Raw genomic sequence first — 11,322 nt, 5'->3', positions numbered from 1 at the left:
ATTGAGAAATATAAAGTATAAGAGAGAGAGAGAGGAGAGAGAGAGAGAGAAAGGATTGAGAATATAAAGTTAAGGAGAGAGAGAGCAGAGGAGATGGTGATGAGAGAGAGAGGAGAGAGAGGAGAGAGAGAGAGAAAGAGAGTTGGATGAGAGAGAGATGAAGGAGGAGAGAGAGAAGACGCGGAGAGAGAGAGAGAGAGAGAGAGAGAGAGAGAGAAAGAGAAAGAAAGAGAGAAAGATAGAGAGAGATAGAACGAGTTGGAGTAATTAGAGAAGAGCTCGTCGGGGCAGCAACAGCAACCCTCCAGAAGCCGACCTCAGTGGACCCAGCAATGTCTCTCACGCCACGCAATAACTCGCCCGGAAACGCTGGAAATTGAGCCTTACAACGCCCATTGCATAAGGACGATATTGGTCAAAAAGAGGGACAGGGGGTACTTTAAAGAAGAAGAAAAAAATTTCGGTAAAACATTTTCGGATATATTCTTTATCATCAGTCTTATGAAACAAGTCATTTTTTTGTAATAAGGATATTACTCCCCCCGAAAAAAACAAAAAACAAAAAAACGGATGGTTGGAGGAAAATTGCATCACGGATAGAGGCCCAAAGTGACATTGATTCCAGTAGCCATGTTTGCCACATTGAGTAACACTGCAGTTGGAGAAGCGATGACGCAATCACCAATGACGCAATCGATGATGCAATCTGCCAAGAACAGCTGATCCAACTTCTCTTGCTTCGGGGGATCCAGTAATGAGATACTGGCTGTTGAGTTATTTTCATATTTAGTATATGATACCAGTCTAGATTTATAAGAAAAAGTGCATATATACATAGAATAGTAATAATTGATCCTGGATTATTATCAGGAATGAATATTTGACTGAAAACTGAAAGGCAGAAGTATACTTAAAGGAAAGACAAATTAAAATTCATGTTGTTTTTTTTCCATTTCCGAGAATTGTTTTATTGCTTGTTACTGTGTGACTTCAACGTTTTATCCTTTTGGCTCTCAAGCGTGGCGGGGCAATTAACACACGCACTTACTTCAACAAGCAAGTGCATTCAAGGGTTATCAGAGGCATAAACAAACCGCATCAAAGAACATGCATTTATATTCCTGATACACACACGGAAACACAAACACACAAACGCACACGCACAGACATTTGTGTGTGTGTAATGATAATGATAATGATAATGATAATGATAATGATAATGATAATGATAATGGTAATAATAATGACAATGATAATGATAATGATAATGATAAGGATGATGATGATAATAATGATGATGATGATGATAATGATAATGATGATGATAATGATAATGATAATAATAATGATAATGATAATGATAATGATAATGATAATGACAATTATGATGATAATGATAATGATAATGATAATGATAATGATAATGGTAATGATAATGATAATGATAATGATAATGATAATGATAATGATAATGATAATGATAATGATAATGATGATGATAATGGTAATGATAATGATAATGATAATGATAATGATAATGATAATGATAATGATAATGATAATGATAATGATAATGATAATGATAATGATAATGATAATGATAATGATAATGATAATGATAATGATAATGATAATGATAATGATAATGATAATGATAATGATAATGATAATGATAATGATAATGATAATGATAATGATAATGATAATGATAATGATAATGATAATGATAATGATAATGATAATGATAATGATAATGATAATGATAATGATAATGATAATGATAATGATAATGATAATGATAATGATAATGATAATGATAATGATAATGATAATGATAATGATAATGATAATGATAATGATAATGATAATGATAATGATAATGATAATGATAATGATAATGATAATGATAATGATAATGATAATGATAATGATAATGATAATGATAATGATAATGATAATGATAATGATAATGATAATGATAATGATAATGATAATGATAATGATAATGATAATGATAATGATAATGATAATGATAATGATAATGATAATGATAATGATAATGATAATGATAATGATAATGATAATGATAATGATAATGATAATGATAATGATAATGATAATGATAATGATAATGATAATGATAATGATAATGATAATGATAATGATAATGATAATGATAATGATAATGATAATGATAATGATAATGATAATGATAATGATAATGATAATGATAATGATAATGATAATGATAATGATAATGATAATGATAATGATAATGATAATGATAATGATAATGATAATGATAATGATAATGATAATGATAATGATAATGATAATGATAATGATAATGATAATGATAATGATAATGATAATGATAATGATAATGATAATGATAATGATAATGATAATGATAATGATAATGATAATGATAATGATAATGATAATGATAATGATAATGATAATGATAATGATAATGATAATGATAATGATAATGATAATGATAATGATAATGATAATGATAATGATAATGATAATGATAATGATAATGATAATGATAATGATAATGATAATGATAATGATAATGATAATGATAATGATAATGATAATGATAATGATAATGATAATGATAATGATAATGATAATGATAATGATAATGATAATGATAATGATAATGATAATGATAATGATAATGATAATGATAATGATAATGATAATGATAATGATAATGATAATGATAATGATAATGATAATGATAATGATAATGATAATGATAATGATAATGATAATGATAATGATAATGATAATGATAATGATAATGATAATGATAATGATAATGATAATGATAATGATAATGATAATGATAATGATAATGATAATGATAATGATAATGATAATGATAATGATAATGATAATGATAATGATAATGATAATGATAATGATAATGATAATGATAATGATAATGATAATGATAATGATAATGATAATGATAATGATAATGATAATGATAATGATAATGATAATGATAATGATAATGATAATGATAATGATAATGATAATGATAATGATAATGATAATGATAATGATAATGATAATGATAATGATAATGATAATGATAATGATAATGATAATGATAATGATAATGATAATGATAATGATAATGATAATGATAATGATAATGATAATGATAATGATAATGATAATGATAATGATAATGATAGCGATAATATAATTTATGCCAGTGATGGTAATTATGATAGCAATGATAGTAATAATAAAAATGAAAATGATAGTGATATTAAAATGATAATGATAATGATAATAAAAAAGATAATGACAACAATAGTAATGATAATGATATTAATGATAAGATAAATGACCTTGAGAGTTAATAATCAGCATTAATTTCAGTATAATCTCCAATTAGACATCCACATTGCAAATGGACTGACTGTAAATTGCACAGGATCATTTAATAGACCGAGTAAAGGCGGAAGCAGATGTACACAGATCACAGCAAAGATGGTACGACCAGACATTATATTTTTTAGATTTCAGTAATCTCTATTTAGTACATTTATCAATCTATTTAAGATTTAGTACAGTGTCGTTAGGCTATCTCTCCGTCAGTCTCGCTCAAAATCGATTACAGTAATAAATTGATAACAAAATCCGTGAAATGATATAGCACTGAAATTGGTGTCAAACGGGACTGTCGAATAATAGCCTAAGGTGTATATGGCGGCTGTGTTGAGAGCATTCGGTTTTTAATTTACGACACGCTGTTGGTGTACAATGAAAAACTAGTACACTTCATCGACTTATACGTAAAGCTGTTCATACCAGCTCCTCATATTCAAGAAAATAATGCCAATCAAATATATGCAGACTATATATACACAACATACATTAAACATTCAATGCATAATGAAGACACAGGAATGTTTTTTTTCCATTCCAAACTCCTGTTTAACATTTAAGTCTCTAAAATAGCCATAACACATTCACCCCCCCCGTAAGATGCCAACCATTTATATTCACACAAGAAATGCACATAAAAAATATAGCTCACAAGAAACAAGAAGAAACACACACCACAAAAGCATTTCCCTCTCATTTAATAATATTAATACACTCTCATTCAACAAAACACCGACCAATAGGACACAAAACACACACATTACAACAACGAACTTACAATATACACCATTCATATAAACCTTAACCGGTTCATTCTCCAATTCAACAGTCAAGTCAACAACAACAACAACGACAACAAAAACAACAACAACAAAACATGAAAAGAAAGAAATTCACACCGCACAAACAGCACTCAACATTTACGTAGAATTAAACCATTTATTCCACCATCTTGCTATAATATTAAAGTCACTGAAATATTCTCAAAACACCACAACAACAAACATCAACAAAGAAAAACAACTAAATATACCAGCTAGATTTACACACAAGATATTTAGAAGAAGAAGAGGTAGAGAAAGAAGAAGAAGAAGAAGAAGAGGAAGAGAAAGAAGAAGAAGAAGAAGAAGAGGAAGAATAAGGAGGAAAAGAAGAAGAAGAAGAAAATAAGACGACGAAGACGAAGACGAAGAAGAAGAAAGCGAAGAGGAAGAAGGAGATGAAGAAGAAGAAGAAGACGAAAGCGCCGAAGAAGACGGAGACAAAGACGAAGACGACGACAAAGAAGAAAGCGAAACAGGGAAAAGGGAAAATAAGAAGATAGGAAAGAAGACGAAGATGAGGGGGAAGAAGAGGAAGAAGAGAGGGAAGAAGAGAAAGAAGAAAAGAAGAAGAAAGCGAAGAAAAGGAAGTAGAAGACGAAGAGGAAGATGGGGAGAAAGAGAAAAAAGGAGGGAGATTAAGAATGATAGAAAGATAGAAAATGGAAATGAAAAAATAGAATAAGAAAAAAGATGACAAGAAAAAGAAAAAGAATATGAAGAATAGACAGATAAAGTAAAATAAAAATTATGATAAAAGGGAAGAATAAAAATAGGAGAATAAAAAAGCAGGAATAGAGGAAGAAGAAGAAAAAAAAAAGAAAAAAGAAAAAGAAAAAGAAGGATGAAAAAGAAGGAATACGAGAAGAAGAAAAAGAAGAAGAGGAAGAATAAAAGACAGGAATAGAGGAAGGGAAATGAAAAACGAAGAAGAATGACAAAGAAAAAAAAAGAAAAAAAAAAAAGGATAGAAAAAAAGGAATACAAGAAAAAGAAGAAGAAGGAATACAAGAAGAAAAAGAAGAAGAAGAAGATGAAAAAAAGGAAAAGCCAAATGGACATAACCTACACACCGCTAGTAGCGAAGCGAGGTGCGTTCGACAGGTCTGTTTCCCTCCGCCCGCTCTCCAGCCTCGAGGAATTATGGCCTTTTTATCGCTCCTGCCTTTTGCACCTCGGCATGAAAATGTCATTGACTTATATATCTTTCCTCGGAGATTTTTGTGTCTTGGTTGTAGGCCTTGGGTGAGCGTAGGCCTATTTTGAGTGGTGGTTTTGGGGGGGTTTTAATGTCTTGGAGGGAGATGGTCGAAGGAATTGTATGTAGGCGTAAGGGAGGAAGAGAATGAGGAGAGCCACCGAGGGAACGCGGGACTTCCTAAACCTTTGAGCTTAAAATGTTTTATGACTCGAACTACCGCAGACTGTGGGAGCGAACATGCACACACGCACACACGCAGACACACATACGCACACGCACAGACACGCGCACATATATACACACATAAATACACATAGATACTAACACACACACAATAACACACACACACACACACACACACACACCTACACGCATACCCCACCCCCCCTCCTCCCACACACACAAACCGCACAATGGAACAAAATAAAACTAAAACTAAAAAACGATGATGACTGAAGCACAATCAGACCATTATAATCAGTGACGAAAAAAAAAACTCTACCGTGTGCAAAAGATAAACAAAAAAATAAACAACACAAAGAAAAGACAAAAAGAATAGAGATAATTGGATTATTGAGACAGGACAAAGAAAATAAAAATATCGGAAAAGATAAAATTTCCTCATAATAGGGGGTCGAGGTCATCTGCCTTCAGACATTGGGAAGGTAATTTTATGATAATTGTAATTATGGCGATGCCTGCCTACCTGTGTTCTTGTTCTTGATGGGTTGTATCCTCTTTCTATGTTATTGTTTCGTTTGTTTCGTTTTCTGTTTTTTTTTTTTTCTTTTCTTTTCTCTTGTTTTTTTTTTCTTTTGTTGTGTCTCTTTCTGTAGGCTCTCATCTCCTTCTCTGTCTTTTTCTCCTCTCTTCTTTTTTGTTTTGTTTTGTCTTCTTCTTATTCATCTTCTCATTCTCTCTCTTTCTCTCTCTCTCTCTCTCTCTCTCTCTTCCCTCCTCCAATCTCCACCTACCTCTCTCTCTATCTTCAATATCCTGCACTACTCCTTCCCTATTTCCAATCCTCAATTCTCTCTATCTTCAATATCCTGTACTACTCCTTACTTTCTTCCAATCCCCATTTCTTCCTTTCATCCGTCCTCTCTCCTCTCACTCATCTAGCTATCACCACATTTCTTACTTCACCTCTCTCTTATTTTTTCCTTCCTTCACTCTTCTATATATATCTATCTTTCTTATCTTGTCTTAATTCCTTCCTTCTCCCTTTCATCTCTCCCTCCCTCCCTCTCTCTTTCTCTCTCTCTCTCACTCACTCTCCCTCTCTCTTTCTCTCCCTCTCTCTCTCTCTCTCTCTCTCTCTCTCTCTCTCTCTCTCTCTCTCTCTCTTTCTCTCTCTCCTTCTCTCTCTCTCCCTCTCTTTTTTTCTCTCTTTCTCTCCCCCCTCTCTCTCCCTCTCTCTCTCCCTCCCTCTCTCTCTCCCTCTCTCTCTCTCTCTCTCTCTCTCTCCCTCCCTCTCTCTCTCTCCCTCTCTCTTACTCTCCCTCCCTCTCATTCCCTCTCCCTCCCTCTCTCTCTTTCCCTCTCTCTCCCTCTCTTTCTCTCTTTCTCTCTCTCCCTCACCTCTTTCCCCTTCCCTTCCCCAGCCGCAGAGCCACACGAGCAGCTGGGTTTGGTCGGACCTTATCAATTTTTTTTATGGTCCTGAGGAATGTAATTTTAACTTTTTATTTGATGAAGGCCGTGGAATTTTCGGGAAGGTTATTATTAAAGTGCTGAAATTATGGTATTTGGCAAATATAAGATGGGGGTTGTTACCCGAATATCGTCGGAAATACTGGTTAATACTGGTTATTAGATACACTCCTTTGCCTTTTTGGGTGTTCGTGTTGTAAGTGCCCTCTAAATAAGCTGATGATTTGACGTGGTTGTTATTGAGAAAGAGAGTTAGAAGAGAGAGAGAGAGTTAGAGAGAGAGAGAGAGAGAGAGAGAGAGAGAGATAGATAGATAGATAGATAGATAGAGAGAGAGAGAGAGAGAGATAGATAGAGAGAGAGAGAGAGAGAGAGAGAGAGAGAGAGAGAGAGAGAGAGAGAGAGAGAGAGAGAGAGAGAGAGAAAGAAAGAGAAAAAGAGAAAAAGAGAAAAAGAAACAAAGAAAGAAAGAGAAAGAGAAACCTGGAACAACCGAACAGCAGTTTTTCGTCAAATCATTTACCTATTTTATATTTTACTTAGGTATATTGATAGCATTATGTGTGAATATCATGTATTATCATACGTAAGAGCATGAAAGTTTACACATAAAATATAAAATCACAACGCAACAAACACAGTTACATTCGCATACAGATAACAACACGAATTATCAAACGAAAACAAACAAGCAAAAGGTACATCGAAACACGGATCAGAGTCAACCGCAGGCACAAGCAAAGGCAGTCACAGGCAAGATATCACAAGCAAACATTAACATTCTCACAAAGGTTTCTTCGTCAAACATACATAAACACATGTCGCAACCAGATAAAAGAGGAAAATAAAATCTTGGAGCTTATTTGACTTTGGGAATTAGCATGCAAATGAAGTCTGCATGCAAAGAAAACGGAGAGGAAAGAAAACGGGAGGACAGATAGATGGTTATGTCGATATCTATTGAATAACCAACTTACTAGACTCTGTTATTGTACTGGTAATTTGATGTATGGAAATGGGTTATTAGAATTAACGTTTATGTTATAATTGGTTCTACATAATTTAATATATTAGTATACAGATATCATTTATTTTTCGCTGTTATGATTTACTTTCGGTTTACGCCTTTCATCAATCAAAATCAATATTAATTAGTTTGATTCATTCCAGTTCAATTAATCGGTTCTTAAATAATGGATATGGTCTTCAAAGCGTCAGCTGTGCATATGCAGACGATAGGGAGATTGATTCATCTGCAACATATTTCTTGAAAATCTCTGGTACATGTAATTTAATGGGTGAAGTTGAATTATTAGAATCAATATTTATATCAATAGTGTGGCAATACAAATTAACTACTCACAGAAAATAGTTTGAGAGAAATTAAATTACTGCAAGTAGTCGAGTCTCAATATGTTGGCTGGAAAGGTAGCAAAATACGAGAAAAACTCTACGGTTACGACATGTCATATTTAACTATCTGAGATGCATTACGAGAATCTCTCTCTTGCCCAGCTGAGCATGTAACACGTGTATATCGATGTGCGTGTATAATCTCGCGAATGTTGAAATCTGTATATTTACGTGAGTATTTCAAAGTGCAAACATTCATGCAGTATATTGCACATTTATGCATAAAACCAAATCATATCCTACACTAATCATAAAACCATTAACATAATTCAACAACAACAACACAAAAACAACAACACATCTTTCACATCATCCTTAACTTCCCTCATCCTTCATTACATCCTTATTACCCCCCCCTCCCTCCCCATCACCCCCCCCTCCCCCCACATAGACCATACCCCGACCCCTTTGTCCCATAAACCTTCTTCCCGCGACCGTCTCTAAAGGAAGATTGCATATCATTCATTCGCTTTTCGTAACGAGGCTTGTCGGAGTATTCACTAAGGAGTCGTCACCCTACATCTATCTTTGGGACTCTTTACGCCTTGGGCACGGACGGTTGTGTGGGTGTTTCTGTGTCTGTTATTTCTTCTATGTGTGTGGGTGTGTTTGAGACAGTGTGTGTGTATGAGAGTATGTACGTATAGTATGTTTGTAGGTATGGATATACATATATACGTATGGAATGGAGATAGAGAAGAGAGATACATACATACATGTATGCACACATATATAGGTATATAGAGATAGAGTGAAAAAAGAGAGAGAGAAAGAGGGAGAGAGAGAGAGAGAGAGAGAGAGAGAAAGAGAGAGAGAGAGAGAGAGAGAGAGAGAGAGAGAGAGAGAGAGAGAGAGAGAGAGAGAGAGAGAGAGAGAGAGAGAGAGAGAGAGAGAGAGAGAGAGAGAGAGAGAGAGAGAGAGAGAGAGAGAGAGAGAGATACAAAGAGAGAGGGATATAGATAGGTAGATAGATAGAGAGAAACAGAGATAAATAGGTAGATAGACAGATAAATTGAGAAAGTCAGAGAAAAACAACAACAGATAACACAAAAGCCCCAACGACCGACCAACACTAGGTCGTCAAATCCAGAAACCCGTTACCACATGCCAAGGAAAAGGAAATCAATTTCACATAGCCTTCCTTATGGTCAGAAGATAACGACTGAGATAACTCTTTCTGACAATTACCCTGTAAGTTGGAATCAATATAGACCTATTTTGGACTGTCTTCGAGCATTCCGGAGAAGTATGAGATTGAGACTCCGAGATAGGCCTAACGTAGCCCTTCCGAACGTACCTCGACCTAGGGGTTCCTTAATGCCTACTTCCTGGCCGGGCTGACTAACTGACAACAGAATGACGCAAGAGCTCCTGGTACAAAACATATTCATTAGCCTAGTTTTCCTTCCTCGCTTTCTTTCTCTCATTATCTCTCGGTTAACGAAAACTCTGCATGGCAATTTGTTACACAGCTTTGTAGCACACACATATATACAAAAAAAAAAAAAAAGAAAAAAAAGTCCTGTTGAAAATGAGGTCCCATTCACCTCGGCGTGAAATTGTTTTGCAACTCGCCACAAAACACGAGTTGGGAGCGAGAGGGGAGAGCGAGAGATACTCTACTATGGCGCTCTAACTAATTGCTTCTTTTCCCCTTTGCAATGACAGCAGGGGGTCAGGGAAGGGGACAGGCACAGGCGAGGTATAGAAGAGGCAACTAAACAGAGAGAAAAAGTTGAAGGCATAGAAGATAATCCTCTCGTGTCTGTATATTACGATGTTGACAGGTTGATGATCTTTTTTTTAACATTTTTTTTTTATTCTCTTTTGACTTTACGCTTCTTTTATGGAGCTTTTGTCTGTGTGTTTGTTTCTCTTTTCTTTTGGCTGAATTATTCTTACTTCTTGATAAAGGTCTCTGATTTTCTGTTGACTATAAAGAGAACAATAACTGTCATTACAGTTATTACTTTTATTATTGCTACTAATACATCTACGACTGCTGTTCTCACCACCAAGCAGTCACCTAAAATATCTAATACAAGATTATTAAGACCACAATTATTACTATCTCTGTTACTCTTACTACTCCTAGTGCTACAACTACCACTACTTCTACGATCAATCGACTTCACACAATCACAAAACATGTAAGGCAAGATGGCCGTTTTGTGAGTCTATTGTAAATCCATTCGACAAAAATGAGAACCAATTTTTTTTCTCTCAAACTCAGGCTTCAGTGGAATGAAGAAATAATGGAGAAAAAAAGGTCCCTTGACCAAACAAATGTGTGGTTATTATTTTTTCCCCACGTCAATAAACCTCGGTAAGTGTTGTGTATACATAAAGCATATTCTTCGATCAAAATAACATGAGTACATAAATATGAATACTTCCATGGTTCGAACTCGAGTCTCTAGGAACGCGAGACAACAGATCTTAACCACTGAACCACAACAACGTGATTTCAGAGTACAGCCAGGGAGGTATTTACATTACTATATGAAAAAGTTACTGTATTATAAATGCCCCCCTCCATAAAAAAATATGTAGGAAAGGTCTACTGTTCTACATTTTGGATTATATTAGTATACATATATCGTTTATGTTTTGCTATGATTTGGTTTTCATCAATCAAAATCACTATTAATTAGTTTGATTCATTCTCATTCAATCATACAATATCAAAGAAGCTTCTGTGCACGGTTCTTAATCATATATGATATAAGTCAGTTCTATCGGTCTTCAAAGTGTCAGCTGTGCATATGCAGACGACAGGGAGGTAGACTCATATGCAACATATTCCTTGCAAATCTT

Source organism: Penaeus japonicus, unplaced genomic scaffold, assembly GCF_977035675.1.
Source record: "Penaeus japonicus unplaced genomic scaffold, GWHDUDI00000001_assembly GWHDUDI00000008, whole genome shotgun sequence".
NCBI lineage: Eukaryota > Metazoa > Arthropoda > Malacostraca > Decapoda > Penaeidae > Penaeus > Penaeus japonicus.
Note: the sequence above shows the minus strand (reverse complement) of the source record.